The sequence below is a fragment of the Megalopta genalis genome, unplaced genomic scaffold, assembly GCF_051020955.1.
Source record: "Megalopta genalis isolate 19385.01 unplaced genomic scaffold, iyMegGena1_principal scaffold0078, whole genome shotgun sequence".
NCBI lineage: Eukaryota > Metazoa > Arthropoda > Insecta > Hymenoptera > Halictidae > Megalopta > Megalopta genalis.
The window spans coordinates 557757-581379 of record NW_027476147.1 but is presented as its reverse complement, the minus strand read 5'-3'; positions in this window follow the sequence as shown (position 1 = coordinate 581379).

The window sequence follows — 23623 nt, the reverse complement described above, 5'->3', positions numbered from 1 at the left end:
TTTGTTTCGCATGCGGTTGAAGTTAAATCATGTTTATCACAAGTATATGAAGCTAAACCGTTTGTTTCGCAAGAATATGAAGCTAAACGTTGTGTTTCGCTTGGATTTGAAGCTAAATCATGTAATTCGCATGGATTTGAAGCTAACTCGTTTGTTTCGCCGGCATTTGAAGCTAAATCATGTTTATCACAAGTATCTGAAGCTAAACCACTTGTTTCGCAAGCATATGAAACTAAACCACGTGTTTCGCATCAATTTGAAGCTAAATCATGTGTTTCGCATAGACTTGAAGCTAACTCGTTTGTTTCGCCTGCATTTGAAGCTATATCACTTCTAGCGCAGGTATTTGAAGCTAATCATTCGTATGGCATCGATTTGAAGCTAAGCCTTCTACTTCGCATTGATTTGAAGCTAAATCGTGTGTTTCGCTTGGATTTTAAACTAACTCGTTTGTTTCGCATGCAGTTGAAGCTAAATCATGTTTATCACAAGTATCTGAAGCTAAACCACTTGTTTCCCAAGTATATGAAGCTAAACCATGTGCTTCGCATTGATTTGAAGATAAATCTTGTGTTCCGCATGGATCTGAAGCTAACTCGTTTGTTTTTCCTGCATTTGATGTTATAACATTTATAACGCAAGTATTTGAAGCTAAATCATTTGTTTCGCAAGTATTTGAAGAAATATCATTTGTTTCGCATGGATTTGAAGCTACCTCATTTGTTTCGCCTGCAGTTGAATCTATATCACTTATATCGCAAGTATTTGAAGCTAAATGATTTGTTCCGCATGGATTTGAAGCTACGCCTTCTACTTTGCATTGAGTTTTAGCTAAATCATGTGTTTCGCATGGATTTGATGCTAACTCGTTTGTTTCGCATGAATTTGAAGCTGTATCACTTATATTCGCAAGTATTTGAAGCTAAGTCATTTTTTTCGCATGGATATGAAGCTAAGCCATCTACTTCGCATTGATTTGAAGCTAAATCATGTGTCTCGCTTGGTTTTAATGCTAACTCGTTTGTTTCGCAGGCGGTTGAAGCTAAATCATGTTTATCACAAGTATATGAAGCTAAACCACTTGTTTCGCAAGTATATGAAGCTAAACCATGTGCTTCGCATTGATTTGAAGCTAAATCATGTGTTTCGCATGGAATTGAAGCTACCTGGTTTGTTTCGCCTGCATTTGAAGCTATATCATTTACGTCGCAAGTATTTGAAGCCAAATCATTTGTTTCGCATGGATTTGATGTTAAGCCATCTATTTCGCATTGATTTGAAACTAATTCATGTGTTTCGCTTGGATTTGAAGCTAACACGTTTGTTTCGCCTGCATTTGAAGCTATATCAATTAATCGCAAGTATGTGAAGCTAAATAATCTGTTTCGCATGAATCTTAAGCTAAATCATGTGTTTCGCATGGAATTGAAGCTACCTGGTTTGTTTCGCCTGCATTTGAAGCTATATCACTTCTATCGCAGGTATTTGAAGCTAAATCATTCGTATGGCATCGATTTGAAGCTAAGCCTTCTACTTCGCATTGATTTGAAGCTAAATCGTGTGTTTCGCTTGGATTTGAAACTAACTCGTTTGTTTCGCCTGCATTTGACGCTAAATCATGTTTATCACAAGTATCTGAATCTAAACCATTTGTTTCGCAAGAATATGAAGCTAAACCACGTGTTTCGCATGAATTTGAAGCTAAATCATGTCTTTCGCAAAGACTTGAAGCTAACTCGTTTGTTTCGCCTGCATTTGAAGCTATATCACTTCTATCGCAGGTATTTGAAGCTAAATCATTCGTATGGCATCGATTTGAAGCTAAGCCTTCTACTTCGCATTGATTTGAAGCTAAATCCTGTGTTTCTCTTGGATTTTAAACTAACTCGTTTGTTTCGCATGCAGTTGAAGCTAAATAATGTTTATCACAAGTATCTGAATCTAAACCACTTGTTTCGCAAGCATATGAAGCTAAACCATGTGCTTCGCATTGATTTGAAGCTAAATCATGTGTTCCGCATGAATTTGAAGATAAATCGTTTGTTTTGCCTACATTTGAAGGTATATCGTTTATATCGCAAGTATTTGAAACTAACTCGTTTGTTTCGCCTGCATTTGAAGCTAAATCATGTTTATCACAAGTATCTGAATCTAAACCATTTGTTTCGCAAGAATATGAAGCTAACCCACGTGTTTCGCATGAATTTGAAGCTAAATCATGTCTTTCGCTTAGACTTGAAGCTAACTCGTTTGTTTCGCCTGCATTTGAAGCTATATCACTTCTATCGCAGGTATTTGAAAATAAATCATTTGTTCCGTATGAATTTTAAGCTAAATCATGTGTTTCGCTTGGAATTGAAGCTACCTGGTTTGTTACGCCTGCATTTGAAGCAATATCATTTACGTCGCAAGTATTTGAAGATAAATCATTTGTTTCGCATGGATTTGAAGTTAAGCCATCTACTTCGCATTGATTTGAAACTAAATCATGTGTTTCGCTTGGATTTGAAGCTGACACGTTTGATTCGCCTGCATTTGAAGCTATATCAATTATATAACAAGTACTTGAAGCTAAATCATTTGTGTCGCGTGACTTTGAAGATAAACCTTCTACTTTGCATTAATTTGAAGGTAAATCATGTGTTTCGTATGGATTTGAAGCTAACTCGTTTGTTTCGCCTGCATTTGAAGCTATATCATTTAATCACAAGTATGTGAAGCTAAATAATCTGTTTCGCATGAATCTTAAGCTAAATCATGTGTTTCGCATGGAATTGAAGCTACCTGGTTTGTTTCGCCTGCATTTGATGCTGTATCACTTATATTCGCAAGTATTTGAAGCTAAGTCATTTGTTTCGCATGGATATGGAACTAAGCCATCTACTTCGCATTGATTTGAAGCTAAATCACGTGTCTCGCTTGGTTTTAATGCTAACTCGTTTGTTTCGCATGCGGTTGAAGTTAAATCATGTTTATCACAAGTATATGAAGCTAAACCGTTTGTTTCGCAAGAATATGAAGCTAAACGTTGTGTTTCGCTTGGATTTGAAGCTAAATCATGTAATTCGCATGGATTTGAAGCTAACTCGTTTGTTTCGCCGGCATTTGAAGCTAAATCATGTTTATCACAAGTATCTGAAGCTAAACCACTTGTTTCGCAAGCATAAGAAACTAAACCACGTGTTTCGCATCAATTTGAAGCTAAATCATGTGTTTCGCATAGACTTGAAGCTAACTCGTTTGTTTCGCCTGCATTTGAAGCTATATCACTTCTAGCGCAGGTATTTGAAGCTAATCATTCGTATGGCATCGATTTGAAGCTAAGCTTTCTACTTCGCATTGATTTGAAGCTAAATCGTGTGTTTCGCTTGGATTTTAAACTAACTCGTTTGTTTCGCATGCAGTTGAAGCTAAATCATGTTTATCACAAGTATCTGAAGCTAAACCACTTGTTTCCCAAGTATATGAAGCTAAACCATGTGCTTCGCATTGATTTGAAGATAAATCTTGTGTTCCGCATGGATCTGAAGCTAACTCGTTTGTTTTTCCTGCATTTGATGTTATAACATATATAACGCAAGTATTTGAAGCTAAATCATTTGTTTCGCAAGTATTTGAAGAAATATCATTTGTTTCGCATGGATTTGAAGCTACCTCATTTGTTTCGCCTGCAGTTGAATCTATATCACTTATATCGCAAGTATTTGAAGCTAAATGATTTGTTCCGCATGGATTTGAAGCTACGCCTTCTACTTTGCATTGAGTTTTAGCTAAATCATGTGTTTCGCATGGATTTGATGCTAACTCGTTTGTTTCGCATGAATTTGAAGCTGTATCACTTATATTCGCAAGTATTTGAAGCTAAGTCATTTTTTTCGCATGGATATGAAGCTAAGCCATCTACTTCGCATTGATTTGAAGCTAAATCATGTGTCTCGCTTGGTTTTAATGCTAACTCGTTTGTTTCGCAGGCGGTTGAAGCTAAATCATGTTTATCACAAGTATATGAAGCTAAACCACTTGTTTCGCAAGTATATGAAGCTAAACCATGTGCTTCGCATTGATTTGAAGCTAAATCATGTGTTTCGCATGGAATTGAAGCTACCTGGTTTGTTTCGCCTGCATTTGAAGCTATATCAATTAATCGCAAGTATGTGAAGCTAAATAATCTGTTTCGCATGAATCTTAAGCTAAATCATGTGTTTCGCATGGAATTGAAGCTACCTGGTTTGTTTCGCCTGCATTTGAAGCTATATCACTTCTATCGCAGGTATTTGAAGCTAAATCATTCGTATGGCATCGATTTGAAGCTAAGCCTTCTACTTCGCATTGATTTGAAGCTAAATCGTGTGTTTCGCTTGGATTTGAAACTAACTCGTTTGTTTCGCCTGCATTTGACGCTAAATCATGTTTATCACAAGTATCTGAATCTAAACCATTTGTTTCGCAAGAATATGAAGCTAAACCACGTGTTTCGCATGAATTTGAAGCTAAATCATGTCTTTCGCAAAGACTTGAAGCTAACTCGTTTGTTTCGCCTGCATTTGAAGCTATATCACTTCTATCGCAGGTATTTGAAGCTAAATCATTCGTATGGCATCGATTTGAAGCTAAGCATTCTACTTTGCATTGATATGAAGCTAAATCGTGCGTTTCTCTTGGATTTTAAACTAACTCGTTTGTTTCGCATGCAGTTGAAGCTAAATCATGTTTATCACAAGTATCTGAAGCTGAACCACTTGTTTCGCAAGCATATGGAGCTAAACCATGTGCTTCGCATTGATTTGAAGTCAAATCATGTGTTCCGCATGGATTTGAAGCTAACTCGTTTGTTTTGCCTACATTTGAAGGTATATCGTTTATATCGCAAGTATTTGAAGCTAAATCGTTTATATCGCAAGTATTTGAAGCTAAATCATTTGTTTCGTATGAATTTTAAGCTAAATCATATGTTTCGCATGGAATTGAAGCTACCTGGTTTGTTTCGCTGCATTTGAAGCTAAATCATGTTTATCACTAGTATCTGAATCTAAACCATTTGTTTCGCAAGAATATCAAGCTAAACCATGTGTTTCGCATTGATTTGAAGATAAATCTTGTGTTCCGCATGGATCTGAAGCTAACTCGTTTGTTTTGCCTGCATTTGATGTTATATCATTTATAAAGCAAGTATTTGAAGCTAAATCATTTGTTTCGCAAGTATTTGAAGAAACATCATTTGTTTCGCATGCATTTGAAGCTGTATCACTTATATTCGCAAGTATTTGAAGCTAAGTCATTTTTTTCACATGGATATTAAGCTAAGCCATCTACTTCGCATTGATTTGAAGCTAAATCATGTGTCTCGCTTGGTTTTAATGCTAACTCGTTTGTTTCGCAGGCGGTTGAAGCTAAATCATGTTTATCACAAGTATATGAAGCTAAACCATTTGTTTTGCAAGAATATGAAGCTAAACCATGTGTTTCGCTTGGATTTGAAGCTAAATCATGTGTTTCGCATGGATTTGAAACTAACTCGTTTGTTTCGCCTGCATTTGAAGCTATATCATTTAATCGCAAGTATGTGAAGCTAAATAATCTGTTTCGCATGAATCTTAAGCTAAATCATGTGTTTCGCATGGAATTGAAGCTACCTGGTTTGTTTCGCCTGCATTTGAAGCTATATCATTTACGTCGCAAGTATTTGAAGCTAAATCATTTGTTTCGCATGGATTTGAAGTTAAGCCATCTACTTCGCATTGATTTGAAACTAAATCATGTGTTTCGCTTGGATTTGAAGCTAACACGTTTGATTCGCCTGCATTTGAAGCTATATCATTTAATCGCAAGTATGTGAAGCTAAATAATCTGTTTCGCATGAATCTTAAGCTAAATCATGTGTTTCGCATGGAATTGAAGCTACCTGGTTTGTTACGCCTGCATTTGAAGCCATATCGTTTACGTCGCAAGTATTTGAAGCTAAATCATTTGTTTCGCATGGATTTGAAGTTAAGCCATCTACTTCGCATTGATTTGAAGCTAAATCATGTGTCTCGCTTGGTTTTAATGCTAACTCGTTTGTTTCGCAGGCGGTTGAAGCTAAATCATGTTTATCACAAGTATCTGAAGCTAAACCACTTGTTTCGCAAGCATATGAAGCTAAACCATGTGCTTCGCATTGATTTGAAGCTAAATCATGTGTTCCGCATGGATTTGAAGATAAATCGTTTGTTTTTCCTGCATTTGATGTTATAACATATATAACGCAAGTATTTGAAGCTAAATCATTTGTTTCGCAAGTATTTGAAGAAATATCATTTGTTTCGCATGGATTTGAAGCTACCTCATTTGTTTCGCCTGCAGTTGAATCTATATCACTTATATCGCAAGTATTTGAAGCTAAATGATTTGTTCCGCATGGATTTGAAGCTACGCCTTCTACTTTGCATTGAGTTTTAGCTAAATCATGTGTTTCGCATGGATTTGATGCTAACTCGTTTGTTTCGCATGAATTTGAAGCTGTATCACTTATATTCGCAAGTATTTGAAGCTAAGTCATTTTTTTCGCATGGATATGAAGCTAAGCCATCTACTTCGCATTGATTTGAAGCTAAATCATGTGTCTCGCTTGGTTTTAATGCTAACTCGTTTGTTTCGCAGGCGGTTGAAGCTAAATCATGTTTATCACAAGTATACGAAGCTAAACCACTTGTTTCGCAAGTATATGAAGCTAAACCATGTGCTTCGCATTGATTTGAAGCTAAATCATGTGTTTCGCATGGAATTGAAGCTACCTGGTTTGTTTCGCCTGCATTTGAAGCTATATCATTTACGTCGCAAGTATTTGAAGCCAAATCATTTGTTTCGCATGGATTTGATGTTAAGCCATCTATTTCGCATTGATTTGAAACTAATTCATGTGTTTCGCTTGGATTTGAAGCTAACACGTTTGTTTCGCCTGCATTTGAAGCTATATCAATTAATCGCAAGTATGTGAAGCTAAATAATCTGTTTCGCATGAATCTTAAGCTAAATCATGTGTTTCGCATGGAATTGAAGCTACCTGGTTTGTTTCGCCTGCATTTGAAGCTATATCACTTCTATCGCAGGTATTTGAAGCTAAATCATTCGTATGGCATCGATTTGAAGCTAAGCCTTCTACTTCGCATTGATTTGAAGCTAAATCGTGTGTTTCGCTTGGATTTGAAACTAACTCGTTTGTTTCGCCTGCATTTGACGCTAAATCATGTTTATCACAAGTATCTGAATCTAAACCATTTGTTTCGCAAGAATATGAAGCTAAACCACGTGTTTCGCATGAATTTGAAGCTAAATCATGTCTTTCGCAAAGACTTGAAGCTAACTCGTTTGTTTCGCCTGCATTTGAAGCTATATCACTTCTATCGCAGGTATTTGAAGCTAAATCATTCGTATGGCATCGATTTGAAGCTAAGCCATCTACTTCGCATTGATTTGAAGCTAAATCCTGTGTTTCTCTTGGATTTTAAACTAACTCGTTTGTTTCGCATGCAGTTGAAGCTAAATAATGTTTATCACAAGTATCTGAATCTAAACCACTTGTTTCGCAAGCATATGAAGCTAAACCATGTGCTTCGCATTGATTTGAAGCTAAATCATGTGTTCCGCATGAATTTGAAGATAAATCGTTTGTTTTGCCTACATTTGAAGGTATATCGTTTATATCGCAAGTATTTGAAACTAACTCGTTTGTTTCGCCTGCATTTGAAGCTAAATCATGTTTATCACAAGTATCTGAATCTAAACCATTTGTTTCGCAAGAATATGAAGCTAACCCACGTGTTTCGCATGAATTTGAAGCTAAATCATGTCTTTCGCTTAGACTTGAAGCTAACTCGTTTGTTTCGCCTGCATTTGAAGCTATATCACTTCTATCGCAGGTATTTGAAGCTAAATCATTCGTATGGCATCGATTTGAAGCTAAGCATTCTACTTTGCATTGATATGAAGCTAAATCGTGCGTTTCTCTTGGATTTTAAACTAACTCGTTTGTTTCGCATGCAGTTGAAGCTAAATCATGTTTATCACAAGTATCTGAAGCTGAACCACTTGTTTCGCAAGCATATGGAGCTAAACCATGTGCTTCGCATTGATTTGAAGTCAAATCATGTGTTCCGCATGGATTTGAAGCTAACTCGTTTGTTTTGCCTACATTTGAAGGTATATCGTTTATATCGCAAGTATTTGAAGCTAAATCGTTTATATCGCAAGTATTTGAAGCTAAATCATTTGTTTCGTATGAATTTTAAGCTAAATCATATGTTTCGCATGGAATTGAAGCTACCTGGTTTGTTTCGCTGCATTTGAAGCTAAATCATGTTTATCACTAGTATCTGAATCTAAACCATTTGTTTCGCAAGAATATCAAGCTAAACCATGTGTTTCGCATTGATTTGAAGATAAATCTTGTGTTCCGCATGGATCTGAAGCTAACTCGTTTGTTTTGCCTGCATTTGATGTTATATCATTTATAAAGCAAGTATTTGAAGCTAAATCATTTGTTTCGCAAGTATTTGAAGAAACATCATTTGTTTCGCATGCATTTGAAGCTGTATCACTTATATTCGCAAGTATTTGAAGCTAAGTCATTTTTTTCACATGGATATGAAGCTAAGCCATCTACTTCGCATTGATTTGAAGCTAAATCATGTGTCTCGCTTGGTTTTAATGCTAACTCGTTTGTTTCGCAGGCGGTTGAAGCTAAATCATGTTTATCACAAGTATATGAAGCTAAACCATTTGTTTTGCAAGAATATGAAGCTAAACCATGTGTTTCGCTTGGATTTGAAGCTAAATCATGTGTTTCGCATGGATTTGAAACTAACTCGTTTGTTTCGCCTGCATTTGAAGCTATATCATTTAATCGCAAGTATGTGAAGCTAAATAATCTGTTTCGCATGAATCTTAAGCTAAATCATGTGTTTCGCATGGAATTGAAGCTACCTGGTTTGTTTCGCCTGCATTTGAAGCTATATCATTTACGTCGCAAGTATTTGAAGCTAAATCATTTGTTTCGCATGGATTTGAAGTTAAGCCATCTACTTCGCATTGATTTGAAACTAAATCATGTGTTTCGCTTGGATTTGAGGCTAACACGTTTGATTCGCCTGCATTTGAAGCTATATCATTTAATCGCAAGTATGTGAAGCTAAATAATCTGTTTCGCATGAATCTTAAGCTAAATCATGTGTTTCGCATGGAATTGAAGCTACCTGGTTTGTTACGCCTGCATTTGAAGCCATATCGTTTACGTCGCAAGTATTTGAAGCTAAACCACTTGTTTCGCAAGCATATGAAGCTAAACCATGTGCTTCGCATTGATTTGAAGCTAAATCATGTGTTCCGCATGGATTTGAAGATAAATCGTTTGTTTTGCCTACATTTGAAGGTATATCGTTTATATCGCAAGTATTTGAAGCTAAATCATTTGTTTCGCAAGAAATTTAAGCTAAATCATGTGTTTCGCATGGATTTGAAATTAACTCGTTTGTTTCGCCTGCATTTGAAGCTAAATCATGTTTATCACAAGTATCTGAATCTAAACCATTTGTTTCGCAAGAATATGAAGCTAATCAATGTGTTTCGCATTGATTTGAAGATAAATCTTGTGTTCCGCATGGACCTGAAGCTAACTCGTTTGTTTTGCCTGCATTTGATGTTATATCATTTATAAAGCAAGTATTTGAAGCTAAATCATTTGTTTCGCAAGTATTTGAAGAAACATCACTTGTTTCGCATGGATTTGAAGCTACCTCATTTGTTTCGCCTGCAGTTGAATCTATATCACATATATCGCAAGTATTTGAAGCTAAATCATTTGTTCCGTATGGATTTGAAGCTACGCCTTCTACTTTGCATTGAGTTTTAGCTAAATCATATGTTTCACATGGATTTGAAATTAACTCGTTTGTTTCGCCTGCATTTGAAGCTAAATCATGTTTATCACAAGTATCTGAATCTAAACCATTTGTTTCGCAAGAATATGAAGCTAAACCATGTGTTTCGCATTGATTTGAAGCTCAATCATTTGTTTCCCTTGGATTTGAAGCTAACGCGATTGTTTCGCATGCAGTTAAAGCTAAATCATGTTTATCATAAGTATCTGAAGATAAATCATCTGTTTCTCAAGAATATGAAGCTAAACCATATGTTTCTCATGGATTTGAAGCTCAATAATGTGTTTCGCATTGATTTGAAGCTAAGCCTTCTAGTTCGCATTGATGTGAAACTAAATCATGTGTTTCGCATGGATTAGAAGCTAACTCGATTGTTTCGCCTGCATTTGAAGCTATATCAATTATATCGCAAGTATTTGAAGCTAAATCATTTTTTTGGCATGAATTTTAAGCTAAATCATGTGTTTCGCATGGAATTGAAGCTACTTGGTTTGTTTCGCCTGCATTTGAATCTATATCACTTATATCGGAAGTATTTGAAGCTAAATCATTTGTTCCGCCTGGATTTGGAGCTACGCCTTCTACTTCGCACTGATTTGAAGCTAAATCATGTGTTTCGCATGGATTTAGATCTAACTCGTTTGTTTCTCCTGCATGTGAAGATATATCACTTATATCGCAAGTAACTGTACCTAAATCATTTATTTCGCATGGATTTGAAGCTAAACCTTCTACATCGCATTGATTTGATGCTAAATCATGTGTTTCGCATGGATTTGAAGCTAAATCATGTGTATCGCATGGATTTTGAAGCTAACTCGTTTGATTCCTGCGCATTTGATGATATATCATTTACATAGCAAGTATCTGATGCTCAATCATTTCTTTCGCATGAATTTGAAGCTAAATCATGTGTTTTGCATGGATTTGAAGCTAAGCCATCTATTTCGCATTGATTTGAAACTAAACCATGTGTTTCGCTGCATTTGAAGCTAGTTCACTTGTCTCGCAAGTATTTGAAGATAAATCATTTGTTTCGTATGAATTTTAAGCTAAATCATGTGTTTCGCTTGGAATTGAAGCTACCTGGTTTGTTACGCCTGTATTTGAAGCAATATCATTTACGTCGCAAGTATTTGAAGATAAATCATTTGTTTCGCATGGATTTGAAGTTAAGCCATCTACTTCGCATTGATTTGAAACTAAATCATATGTTTCGCTTGGATTTGAAGCTAACACGTTTGATTCGCCTGCATTTGAAGCTATATCAATTATATAACAAGTACTTGAAGCTAAATCATTTGTGTCGCGTGACTTTGAAGATAAACCTTCTACTTTGCATTAATTTGAAGGTAAATCATGTGTTTCGTATGGATTTGAAGCTAACTCGTTTGTTTCGCCTGCATTTGAAGCTATATCATTTAATCACAAGTATGTGAAGCTAAATAATCTGTTTCGCATGAATCTTAAGCTAAATCATGTGTTTCGCATGGAATTGAAGCTCCCTGGTTTGTTTCGCCTGCATTTGATGCTGTATCACTTATGTTCGCAAGTATTTGAAGCTAAGTCATTTGTTTCGCATGGATATGGAACTAAGCCATCTACTTCGCATTGATTTGAAGCTAAATCACGTGTCTCGCTTGGTTTTAATGCTAACTCGTTTGTTTCGCATGCGGTTGAAGTTAAATCATGTTTATCACAAGTATATGAAGCTAAATCTTTTGTTTCGCAAGAATATGAAGCTAAACCTTGTGTTTCGCTTGGATTTGAAGCTAAATCATGTAATTCGCATGGATTTGAAGCTAACTCGTTTGTTTCGCCGGCATTTGAAGCTAAATCATGTTTATCACAAGTATCTGAAGCTAAACCACTCGTTTCGCAAGCATATGAAGCTAAACCACGTGTTTCGCATCAATTTGAAGCTAAATCATGTGTTTCGCATAGACTTGAAGCTAACTCGTTTGTTTCGCCTGCATTTGAAGCTATATCACCTCTAGCGCAGGTATTTGAAGCTAATCATTCGTATGGCATCGATTTGAAGCTAAGCCTTCTACTTCGCATTGATTTGAAGCTAAATCGTGTGTTTCGCTTGGATTTTAAACTAACTCGTTTGTTTCGCATGCAGTTGAAGCTAAATCATGTTTATCACAAGTATCTGAAGCTAAACCACTTGTTTCCCAAGTATATGAAGCTAAACCATGTGCTTCGCATTGATTTGAAGATAAATCTTGTGTTCCGCATGGATCTGAAGCTAACTCGTTTGTTTTGCCTGCATTTGATGTTATAACAGTTATAACGCAAGTATTTGAAGCTAAATCATTTGTTTCGCAAGGATTTGAAGAAATATCATTTGTTTCGCATGGATTTGAAGCTACCTCATTTGTTTCGCCTGCAGTTGAATCTATATCACTTATATCGCAAGTATTTGAAGCTAAATGATTTGTTCCGCATGGATTTGAAGCTACGCCTTCTACTTTGCATTGAGTTTTAGCTAAATCATGTGTTTCGCATGGATTTGATGCTAACTCGTTTGTTTCGCATGAATTTGAAGCTGTATCAATTATATCGCAAGTATTTGAAGCTAAATCATTTGTGTCGCATGGCTTTGAGCATAAGCCTTCCACTTTGCATTAATTTGAAGGTAAATCATGTGTTTCGCTTGGATTTGAAGCTAAGCCTTCTACTTCGCATTGATTTGGAACTAAATCATGTGTTTCGCTTGGATTTGAAACAAACTCGTTTGTTTCGCATGCATTTGAAGCTATATCAATTGTATCGCAAGTATTTGAAGCTAAACCATTTGTGTCGCATGGCTTTGAGGATAAGCCTTCTACTTCGCATTAATTTGAATCTAAATCATGTGTTTCCCTTGAATTTGAAGCTAACTCGTTTGTTTCGTATGCAGTTGAAGCCAAATCATGTTTATCACAATTATCAGAAGCAAAACCATTTGTTTCACAAGAATATGAAGCTAAACCATATGTTACGCATGAATTTGAATCTAAATCATTTTTCTCCCATGGAATTGATGCTAAATCATGTGTTTTGCATGGATTTGAAGCTAAGCCTTCTACGTCGCATTGGTTTGTATCTAAATTATGTGTTTCGCCTGCATTTGAAGCTAAATAATGTTTATCACAATTGTCGGAATCTAAACCATTTGTTTCGCAAGAATATGAAGCTAAACCATGTGTTTCGCATGAATTAGAAGCTGACTCATGTGTTTCACATAGATTTGAGGCTAACTCGTTTGATTCGCATGCATTTGATGCTATATCAATTATATCGCAAGTATTTGAAGCTAAATCATTTGTGTCGCATGGCTTTGAGAATAAGCCTTCTACTTCGCATTAATTTGAAGGAATATCATGTGTTTAGCTTGGATTTGAAGCTAAACCTTCTACTTCGCATTGATTTGGTACTAAATCATGTGTTTCGCACAGATTTGAAGCTAACTCGTATGTTTCGCCTGCATTTGATGCTATATCAATTATATCGCAAGTATTTGAAGCTAAATCATTTGTGTCGCATGGCTTTGAGGATAAGCCTCCTACTTCGCATTGATTTGGAACTAAATCATGTGTTTCGCTTGGATTTGAAGCTACCTCGTTTGTTTCGCCTGCATTTGAAGCTATATCAATTATATTGCAAGTATTTAGAACTGAATCATTTGTGTCGCATGGCTTTGACGATAAGCCTTCTACTTCGCATTAATTTGAAGGTAAATCATGTGTTTCGCTTGGATTTGAAGCTAACTCGTTTGTTTCGCCTGCATTTGAAGCTATATCATTTATATCGCAAGTATGTGAAACTAAATCATTTGTTTCGCATGGATATGAAGCTATGCCTACTACTTCGCATTGATTTGTAACTAAAACATGTGTTTCGCATGGATTTGAAGCTAACTCGTTTGTTTCGCCTGCATTTGAAGCTATATCATTTATATCGCAAGTATATAAAGCTAAATCATTTGTGTTGCATGGCCTTGAAGCTAACTCGTTTGTTTCGCCTGCATTGAAGCTATATCACTTCTATCGCAAGTATTTGAAGCTAAATCATTTGTGTCGCATGGATTTGAAGCTAAACCTTCTACTTCGCATTGATTTGGTACTAAATCATGTGTTTCGCTTGGATTTGAAGCTAACTCGTTTGTTTCGCATGCATTTGAAGCTATATCAATTGTATCGCAAGTATTTGAAGCTAAATCATTTGTGTCGCATTGCTTTGAGGATAAGGCTTCTACTTTGCATTAATTTGAAGGTAAATCACGTGCTTCGCTTGGATTTGAAGCTAACTCGTTTGTTTCGCCTGCATTTGAAGCTATATCATTTATATCGCAAGTATGTGAAACTAAATCATTTGTTTCGCATGGATTTGAAGCTAAGCCTTCTGCTTCACATTGATTTGAAACTAAATCATGTGTTTCGCATGGATTTGAAGCTAAGCCTTCTACTTCACATTGATTTGAAACTAAATCATGTGGTTCGCATGGATTTGAAGCTAAATCATGTGTTTCGCACAGATTTGAAGCTAACTCGATTATTTCGCCTGCATTTGAAGCTATATCAGTTATATCGCAAGTATTTGAAGCTAAATCATTTGTGTCGCATGGCTTTGAGGATAAGCGTCCTACTTCGCATTGATTCGAAACTAAACCATGTGTTTCGCTTGGATTTGAAGCTAACTCGTTTGTTTCGCATGCATTTGAAGCTATATCATTTATATCGCAAGTATATGAAGCTAAATCATTTGTGTTGCATGGCTTTGAAGCTAACTCGTTTCTTTCGCCTGCATTGAAGCTATATCACTTCTATCGCAAGTATTTGAAGCTAAAACATTTGTGTCGCATGGATTTGAAGCTAAGCTTTCTACTTCGCATTGATTTGGAACTAAATCATGTGTTTCGCTTGGATTTGAAGCTAACTCGTTTGTTTCGCATGCATTTGAAGCTATATCATTTATATCGCAAATGTATGAAGCTAAACCATTTGTTTCGCAAGAATATGAAGCTAAACCATGTGTTTCGCATGAATTTGAAGCTAAATCATGTGTTTCGTATGGAATTGAATCTATCTGGTTTGTTTCGCCTACACTTGATGCTATATCTCTTGTATCGCAAGTATTTGAAGCTAAATCATTTTCTTCGCTCGGATTTGAAGATAAACCTTCTACATCGCTTTGATTTGAAGCTAAATCATGTGATCCGCGTGGATTTGAAGCTAACTCGTTTGATTCGCCAGCATTTGAACCTATATCCTTATATCGCAAGTATTTGAAGCTAAATCATTAGTGTCGAATGGATTTGAAGCTAATCCTGCTACATGATATTGATTTAAAGCTAAATCATGTGTTTCGCTTGGATATGAAGCTAACTCGTTTGTTTCGTCTGCACATGAAGCCATATCACATATATCGCCAGTATCTGAAGCTAAATCATTAGTTTCTCATGGATTTGAAGCCAAGCCTTCTACTTCGTATTGATTTGAAGATATATCATGTGTATCACAAGTATTTCAAGCTAAATCATATGTTTCGCGCGGATTTGTAGCTAAACCTTCTACATCACATTGATTTGATGCGAAATTATGTGTTTCGCTTGGATTTGAAGCCAATTCGTTTGTTTCGCATGCATTTGAAGCTACATCATGTGTTTCGATTGGATTTGAATCTAAGCCTTCGACTTCGCAATTGATTTGAAGCTAAATCATGTGTTTCGCATGGATTTGTAGATAACTCATTTGTTTGGCCTGCATTTGAAGCCATTTCATTTATATCGCTAGCATTTGAAGCTAGTTCATTTGTGTCGCATCGATTTAAAGCAAACTCGTTTGTTTCGCCTGCAGTTGAAACTATTTCATTTATACCGCAAGTATTTGAAGGTAAATCATTTGTTCCGCTTGGATTTGAAGCTAACTCGTTCGTTTCACCTGCATTTGATGCTATATCACTTATATCGCAAGTATTTGAACCTAAATCAATTTTTTCATATGGATTTGAAACTAAGCCTTCTACTTCGCATTGATTTGAAGCTAAATCAGGTGTATTTGCATTTATTTTGAAGCTAACTCGTTTGTTCCGACTGCATTTTAAGCTACATCATTTATATTGCAAGTATTAGAAGCTAAATCATTTGTGTCGCATGGATTTGAAGCTAAACCTTCTACATCGCATTGATTTGAAGCCAAATCTTGCGTTTCGCTTGGATTTGATGCTAAACCTTCTACATCGCATTGATTTGAAGCTAAATAATGTGTGTCGCTTGGATTTGAATCTAACTCGTTTGTTTCGTCTGCATTTGAAGCTACATCACTTATATTCGCAAGTATTTGAATGCAAATCAGTTGTTTCGCATGGATTTGTAGCAAACTCGTTTGTTTCGCATGCAGTTGAAGCTAAATCACGTTTACCAAAAGTATCTGAAGCTAAACCATTTGTTTCGCAAGATTATGAAGCTAAACCATGTGTTTCGCATGAATTTGAAGTTAAATCATGTTTTTCGCATAGATTTGAAGATAACTCGTTTATGTCGCCTGCATTTGGAGCTATATCATTTATATCGCAAGTTTTTTGTGCGAAATCATTTGTTTCGCACGGATTTTGAAGCCAAACTTTCTACATCGCGTTTATTTGAAGCTAAATCATGTGTTTCGCTTGGATTTGAAGCTAAACCAAGTGTTTCGCATGGATTTGAAGCTAACTCGTTTGTTTCTCCTGCATTTGATGATATATCACTTATACCGCAAGTATTTGAAGCTAAATCATTTGTGTCGCATGGATTTGAAGCTAAGCCTTCTACTTCGCATTGATTTGAAACTAAATCATGTGTTTCGCTTGGATTTGAAGCTAACTCGTTTGTTTCGCCTGCATTTGAAGCTATTTCATTTATATCACAACTATTTAAGGTAGATCATTTGTTTCGAATGGATTTGAAGCTAATCCTGCAACTTCGCATTGATTTGAAGTTAAATCATGTGTTTCGTATGGATTGGAAGCTAACTCGTTTGTTTGGCCTCCATTTGAATCTATATCACTTATATTCGCAAGTATTTGAAGCTAAATCATCCGTTTCGCTTGGACTTGAAGCTAGAGCCTGTTACTTCGCATTTATTTGAAGCAAAATCATGTGTTCCGAATGGATTTCTAGCTAACTCGTTTGTTTCGCATGAATTTGAAGCTAAATCATGTGTTTCGCATGAATTTAAACCTAAATCACGTGTTTCGCATGAATTTGCAGCTAACTCGTCTGTTTCGCACACATTCGAAGTTAAAACCTTTAATCGCAAGAATATTAAGCTATATCGTTTGTCTGCCACGGATTTGAAGCTAAATCTTCTACTGCGCATGAAGTTGAAGCTAAATCATGTTTTTCGCATGAATTTGAAGCTAAATCAAGTGTTTCGCATGAATTTGAAGCTAAATCATGTATTTCGGATGAATTATGAGCAAAATCATGCGTATTGGAATAGTTTGAAGCTAAATAATGCGTTCCGCATGAAGTTCAAGCGAAATCATGTGTTTCGAATGCGCTTGAAGATAAATCATGCATTTCGCATGAATTGTAAGCGAACTTATGTGTATCGGAATAATTTAAAGCGTAATCATGCGTTCCGCATGAATTTGAAGCTATCTCGCTTGTTCGCATGTAGTTGAAGCTAAATCATGTTTATCACAAGTATCTGAATCTAAACCATTTGTTTCGCAAGAATATGAAGATAAACCATCTGTTTTGCATGAATTTAGAGCTAAATCATGTGTTCCGCATGGATTTGAAGCTAAAGCGTTTGTTTCGCCTGCATTTGAAGCTATATCAAATATATCGCAAGTATTTGAAGCTAAGTCATTTGTGTCGCATGGCTTTGTAGCTAAGACTTCTACTTCGCATTGATTTGAAGCTAAATCATGTGTTTCGCATGAATTTGAAGCTAACGCGATTGTTTCGCATGCAGTTGAAGCTAAATCACGTTTACCAAAAGTATCTGAAGCTAAACCATTTGTTTCGCAAGATTATGAAGCTAAACCATGTGTTTCGCATGAATTTGAAGTTAAATCATGTTTTTCGCATAGATTTGAAGATAACTCGTTTATGTCGCCTGCATTTGGAGCTATATCATTTATATCGCAAGTTTTTTATGCGAAATCATTTGTTTCGCACGGATTTTGAAGCCAAACTTTCTACATCGCGTTTATTTGAAGCTAAATCATGTGTTTCGCTTGGATTTGAAGCTAAATCAAGTGTTTCGCATGGATTTGAAGCTAACTCGTTTGTTTCTCCTGCATTTGATGATATATCACTTATACCGCAAGTATTTGAAGCTAAATCATTTGTGTCGCATGGATTTGAAGCTAAGCCTTCTACTTCGCATTGATTTGAAACTAAATCATGTGTTTCGCTTGGATTTGAAGCTAACTCGTTTGTTTCGCCTGCATTTGAAGCTATTTCATTTATATCAAAACTATTTGAAGGTAAATCATTTGTTTCGAATAGATTTTAAGCTAAGACTTCTACTTCGCATTGATTTGAAACTAAATCATGTGTTTCGCTTGGATTTGAAGCTAACTCGTTTGTTTCGCCTGCATTTGAAGCTATTTCATTTATATCAAAACTATTTGAAGGTAAATCATTTGTTTCGAATAGATTTTAAGCTAAGACTTCTACTTCGCATTGATTTGAAACTAAATCATGTGTTTCGCTTGGATTTGAAGCTAACTCGTTTGTTTCGCATGCAGTTGAAGCTATATCATTTATATTGCAAGTATTTGAAGCTAAATCATTTGTGTCGCATGGAATTGAAGCTATCTCGTTTGTTTCGCATGCAGTTGAACTTAAGTCATGTATTTCACAAGTATTTGAAGCTAAATCATTCGTTTTGTATGGGGATGACCCTAAGTCTTCTACTTCGCATTGATGTGAACCTAAATCATGTGTTTCGCATGCATCTGTAGATAACTCGTTTCTTTCGCCTGCATTTGAAGCTATATCATGTATATCACAAGTATTGGAAGCTAAATCATTTGTGTCGCATGGATTTGAAGCTAATCCTTCTACTTCGTATTGATTTGAAACTAAATCATGTGTTTCGCTTGGATTTGAAGCTAATTCGTTTGTTTCGCCTGCATTTGATGCTATATCACTTATATCGCAAGTATCTGAAGCTAAATCTTTTGTTTCCCATGGATTTGAAACTTCGACATCAAGTTCGCATTGAAATGGCATGGATTAAAAGCTAACTCGTTTGTTTCGCCTGCTTTCGAAGCTATATCATTTATATCGCGCGTATTTGAAGCTAAATCATTTGTGTCGCATGGATTTGAAGCTAAACCATCTACATAGTATTGATTTGATTTTAAATCATGTGTTTCGCATGGATTTGAAGCTATACCTTCTATATCGCATTGATTTGAAGCTTTATCATGTGTTTTGCATGGATTTGAACCTAAATCAAGTGTATCGCATGGATTTGGAGCTAACTTGTTTGTTTCGCCTGCATTTGAATCTATATCATGCATATCACAAGTATTTGAGACTAAACCATTTGATTCGCATGGATTTGAACCTAAGCCTTCTACTTTGCATTGAATTGAAGCTAACTCGTGTGGATCGCTTGGATTTGAAGCCAACACGTTTGTTTCGCATGGTGTTGAAACTAAATCATGTATATCACAAGTATTTGAAGCTAAACCTTTTATTCCGCATGAATTTGAAGCTAAGCCTTTTACTTCGCATTGATTTGGTGCTAAATCATGTGTTTCGTATTGATTTGATGCTAACTCGTTTGTTTCGCATGCAGTTGAAGCTAAATCATGTATATCACAAATGATTGTAGGTAAACCATTTGTTTCGCATGGGTTTGAAGCTAAGCCTTTTACTTCGCATTGATTTGAATTTAAATCATGTGTTTCCCTTGGATTTGAAGGTAACTCGTTTTCTTCGCATGCATTTGAAGCTGTGTCCCTTATATTTGCAAGTATTTGAAGCTAAATCATTCGTTTTGTATGGGGATGAAACTAAGTCTTCTCTTATTCGCATTGATTTGAACCTAAATCATGTGTTTCGCATGCATCTGAAGATAACTCGTTTCTTTCGCCTGCATTTGAAGCTATTTCATTTATATCACAACTATTTAAGGTAAATCATTTGTTTCGAATGGATTTGAAGCTAATCCTACAACTTCGAATTGATTTGAAGTTAAATCATGTGTTTCGCATGGATTGGAAGCTAACTCGTTTGTTTGGCCTCCATTTGAATCTATATCACTTATATTCGCAGGTATTTGAAGCTATATCATCCGTTTCGCTTGGACTTGAAGCTAGAGCCTGTTACTTCGCATTTATTTGAAGCAAAATCATGTGTTCCGAATGGATTTCTAGCTAACTCGTTTGTTTCGCATGAATTTGAAGCTAAATCATGTGTTTCGCATGAATTTAAACCTAAATCACGTGTTTCGCATGAATTTGGAGCTAACTCGTTTGTTTCGCACACATTCGAAGTTAAAACCCTTAATCGCAAGAATATTAAGCTATATCGTTTGTCTGCCACGGATTTGAAGCTAAATCTTCTACTGCGCATGAAGTTGAAGCTAAATCATGTTTTTTCGCATGAATTTGAAGCTAAATCAAGTGTTTCGCATGAATTTGAAGCTAAATCATGTATTTCGGATGAATTATGAGCAAAATCATGCGTATTGGAATAGTTTGAAGCTAAATAATGCGTTCCGCATGAAGTTCAAGCGAAATCATGTGTTTCGAATGCGCTTGAAGCTAAATCATACATTTCGCATGAATTGTAAGCGAAATTATGTGTATCGGAATAATTTAAAGCGTAATCATGCGTTCCGCATGAATTTGAAGCTATCTCGCTTGTTCGCATGTAGTTGAAGCTAAATCATGTTTATCACAAGTATCTGAATCTAAACCATTTGTTTCGCAAGAATATGAAGATAAACCATCTGTTTTGCATGAATTTAGAGCTAAATCATGTGTTCCGCATGGATTTGAAGCTAAAGCGTTTGTTTCGCCTGCATTTGAAGCTATATCACATATATCGCAAGTATTTGAAGCTCTGTCATTTGTTTCGCATGGCTTTGTAGCTAAGACTTCTACTTCGCATTGATTTGAAGCTAAATCATGTGTTTCGCATGAATTTGAAGCTAACGCGATTGTTTCGCATGCAGTTGAAGCTAAATCACGTTTACCAAAAGTATCTGAAGCTAAACCATTTGTTTCGCAAGATTATGAAGCTAAACCATGTGTTTCGCATGAATTTGAAGTTAAATCATGTTTTTCGCATAGATTTGAAGCTAACTCGTTTATGTCGCCTGCATTTGGAGCTATATCATTTATATCGCAAGTTTTTTATGCGAAATCATTCGTTTCGCACGGATTTTGAAGCCAAACTTTCTACATCGCGTTTATTTGAAGCTAAATCATGTGTTTCGCTTGGATTTGAAGCTAAATCAAGTGTTTCGCATGGATTTGAAGCTAACTCGTTTGTTTCTCCTGCATTTGATGAGATATCACTTATACCGCAAGAATTTGAAGCTAAATCATTTGTGTCGCATGGATTTGAAGCTAAGCCTTCTACTTCGCATTGATTTGAAACTAAATCATGTGTTTCGCTTGGATTTGAAGCTAACTCGTTTGTTTCGCCTGCATTTGAAGCTATTTCATTTATATCAAAACTATTTGAAGGTAAATCATTTGTTTCGAATAGATTTTAAGCTAAGACTTCTACTTCGCATTGATTTGAAACTAAATCATGTGTTTCGCTTGGATTTGAAGCTAACTCGTTTGTTTCGCATGCAGTTGAAGCTATATCATTTATATTGCAAGTATTTGAAGCTAAATCATTTGTGTCGCATGGAATTGAAGCTATCTCGTTTGTTTCGCTTGCATTTGAAGCTAAATCAATTATATCGCAAGTATTTGAAGCTGAATCATTTGTGTCGCATGGCTTTGAGGATAAGCCTTCTACTTCGCATTAATTTGAAGGTAAATCATGTGTTTCGCTTGGATTTGAAGCTAACTCGTTTGTTTCGCATGCATTTGAAGCTATATCAATTGTATCGCAAGTATTTGAAGCTAAACCATTTGTGTCGCATGGCTTTGAAGCTAAGCCTCCTACTTCGCATTGATTTGAAGCTAAATCATGTGTTTCGCACAGATTTGAAGCTAACTCGTTTGTTTCGCCTGCATTTGATGCTATATCAATTATATCGCAAGTATTTGAAGCTAAATCATTTGTGTTGCATGGCTTTGAGAATAAGCCTTCTACTTCGCATTAATTTGAAGGAAAATCATGTGTTCCGCTTGGATTTGAAGCTAAACCTTCTACTTCGCATTGATTTGGAACTAAATCATGTGTTTCGCTTGGATTTGAAGCTAACTCGTTTGTTTCGCATGCATTTGAAGCTATATCAATTGTATCGCAAGCATTTGAAGCTAAATCATTTGTGTCGCATGGCTTTGAGGATAAGCCTTCTACTTCGCATTAATTTGAAGGTAAATCACGTGCTTCGCTTGGATTTGAAGCTAACTCGTTTGTTTCGCCCGCATTTGAAGCTATATCATTTATATCGCAAGTATGTGAAACTAAACCATTTGTTTCGCATGGATTTGAAGCTAAACCTTCTACTTCGCATTGATTTGGAACTAAATCATGTGTTTCGCTTGGATTTGAAGCTAACTCGTTTGTTTCGCCCGCATTTGAAGCTATATCATTTATATCGCAAGTATGTGAAACTAAACCATTTGTTTCGCATGGATTTGAAGCTAAGCCTTCTGCTTCGCATTGATTTGAAACTAAATCATGTGTTTCGCATGGATTTGAAGCTAAGCCTTCTATTTCACATTGATTTGAAACTAAACCATGTGTTTCGCCTGGATTTGAAGCTAACTCGTTTGTTTCGCATGCATTTGAAGCTGTGTCCCTTATATTTGCAAGTATTTGAAGCTAAATCATTCGTTTTGTATGGGGATGAAACTAAGTCTTCTCTTATTCGCATTGATTTGAACCTAAATCATGTGTTTCGCATGCATCTGAAGATAACTCGTTTCTTTCGCCTGCATTTGAAGCTATTTCATTTATATCACAACTATTTAAGGTAAATCATCTGTTTCGAATGGATTTGAAGCTAATCCTACAACTTCGCATTGATTTGAAGTTAAATCATGTGTTTCGCATGGATTCGAAGCTAACTCGTTTGTTTGGCCTCCATTTGAATCTATATCACTTATATTCGCAAGTATTTGAAGCTAAATCATCCGTTTCGCTTGGACTTGAAGCTAGAGCCTGTTTCTTCGCATTTATTTGAAGCAAAATCATGTGTTCCGAATGGATTTCTAGCTAACTCGTTTGTTTCGCATGAATTTGAAGCTAAATCATGTGTTTCGCATGAATTTAAACCTAAATCACGTGTTTCGCATGAATTTGGAGCTAACTCGTTTGTTTCGCACACATTCGAAGTTAAAACCTTTAATCGCATGAATATTAAGCTATATCGTTTGTCTGCCACGGATTTGAAGCTAAATCTTCTACTGCGCATGAAGTTGAAGCTAAATCATGTTTTTTCGCATGAATTTGAAGCTAAATCGAGTGTTTCGCATGAATTTGAAGCTAAATCATGTATTTCGGATGAATTATGAGCAAAATCATGCGTATTGGAATAGTTTGAAGCTAAATAATGCGTTCCGCATGAAGTTCAAGCCAAATC